This window comes from Alligator sinensis, unplaced genomic scaffold (assembly GCF_000455745.1).
Source record: "Alligator sinensis unplaced genomic scaffold, ASM45574v1 scaffold599_1, whole genome shotgun sequence".
NCBI classification, from domain to species: Eukaryota; Metazoa; Chordata; order Crocodylia; family Alligatoridae; genus Alligator; species Alligator sinensis.
Genome location: NW_005841968.1, coordinates 2,337,076 through 2,339,209, shown reverse-complemented (window position 1 = coordinate 2,339,209; position 2,134 = coordinate 2,337,076).

Here is a 2,134-nt window from a genome sequence, read left to right as displayed (position 1 = left end):
AGCAGGAATCAAGGGAGTTGCAACTGCACTATTTCACACCCGTGGATCTGCCCCTAGGTGTGTATACATACCACCACCCCAGTTGTCCCCATAGTATCATTATCAGGGTTAGTAGAGGACATGCTAGTTATTAGTATACTGGCTTCCACATCTGTCATCTTCCATGCAATGAATTCAACAGATGTAATAATGAATTAAACTTCAATAGCCCTGTAAATTAGGAGATTATTGGTACCCATTATTGCAAAATGGCTTCTACATGGGACTTGTTCAGAGTCACACTACATGTGCATGGTAAACTGAAAATAGGACCCACATTCTCTTAATACCTAGCCCCAAGTTTTAACCACAAGACCAACCTTCCTTCCTATGAAGGGTGCGGTTTCCTAACACCCTCTATCCCCCCTCTAACTCAGTGTGCGGAAGATCAAACATAAAGAGAGTTGGAGTTTGAATAAGAAATAATTAACCTGTGTTCCCTAGTTTGTAAGAATTCCATGTGTCTAGGCTGATATCTAAAAATATTCTGTGCACATGACCCATGTAGTGTAGGAGATGCTTGTTCAGTCACTTATTGCAGACAGTGTGTCTTCGCTTAGTATGCTTGTTCATGCCATTCCTCTTGCAAATGTTGGAAAATATGCAAAGCATCATGGCATCATGGAAGCCAGCCCAATTTAGCTTGTTGAAAGGGCTTTCTTAGCAGCATTCACATCCACATTAAAATATCTGAACTTACATATTACAGATACAATGCCTTGTAGAGAACACAGTTCAACTTTAGGTCCAGGACATTAAATCCAGTTAAACCGACTTAATGCATGAGAAGTATTGGTTGAAGTGATTTTTTTTATGCGTACAGATTTGTCCTGACTTCCTGGGCCAAAATCCCCTTTCTCCCATGCTGCTGTACAATATCCTGCACAGGTCTCAGGAACAGTCAGCATGTACCTCTATGCCATATGGACACTCAGTACATACATTTTTTCTCTCCAGAATCGCAGCTTCTTTATTATTTATTTATTTCCTTGAAATAAGTGGTGATCTGTTTAACTGTGGAGAAATTCTCAAACTGTTGTGAGCTGGTTATAAGTTACTAAGAGAACAATTGTGGAACAATTGTGTCAGAGCTCAGCTAATTTATGCCAAACAAAAGTCTGCCTCGTACACAGCGAGAGGTGTGAACAACCACAGTCATCCAGTGATGGATTTGCTCACGTGGTCAATGTCAACAGTTTAAATTGCAATGTTGTTAACTATTTCCTGAGGTAAGGAAGGAAAGAGGGGGGCCTAGATCTGCACAATTTGCCATTGGTGACTTCACCTTGTGGTGTTACAAGTATTTAGGAGAAACCCTTGCTTACTATTTTTCTCCAACCACATAGGAACCAGTCTGGTGGAGCCCATGAGAATGTTTTTCATCATTTCACAGCTTTTGAGGCCCGAAAGGATCATCATCGTCATCTAGTCTGACCTCTTCTATAACATTTTATCCAGTATTCGAACCACAACAGTTCAGAAAAAAAGATGCCAAAAAGCACAGATGATCATATCTGACTATCTGCGCAATCTGTTTTAAGTGGCATTTCATGACGCCAAGTCGCATGGGTGGAGCTATTCTATTCTAGATAGGTTCATCCACAAACCTCTTCACCATAATATCTGACTTCCTTTGAGAAGTGAATTAAATGAAATGGCCTAAATCTACCACGTTTTATTTTTCTTTTATTCTCTTCTAAGAGGGAAAAATGTGTTTGCATTGTAGTGTTTTGTTTTGATACGGTTTTAGTTTTAGAGATTTCTCTAAATGAAATGGTGCTATGTGCCTATTTTACAGGAAGTGGCTTAAAGAATTACACCTAACACTACAGGAAGGTAGTGAGATTCATGGTGGTCCTTAGTTTCTGTGATAGTTTGATCCACAGCCTCTAAGAAAACTCCTGAGAAAGCTCAAGATAACTGTTTAAAGTAAGGACCAAGACTCTATGCTTTATTATGAAAAGCTAACAAAGGGAGTAGAAGACAGGTCTGATATGCAAGTGGTAACCTGTAGTGTTGAAGAGATGCACTGCAGCATTTTGTATTAGGTGGAGCCTCTTAAAAACTAACAGCTTCGTGCCCAGGTATATTGCAT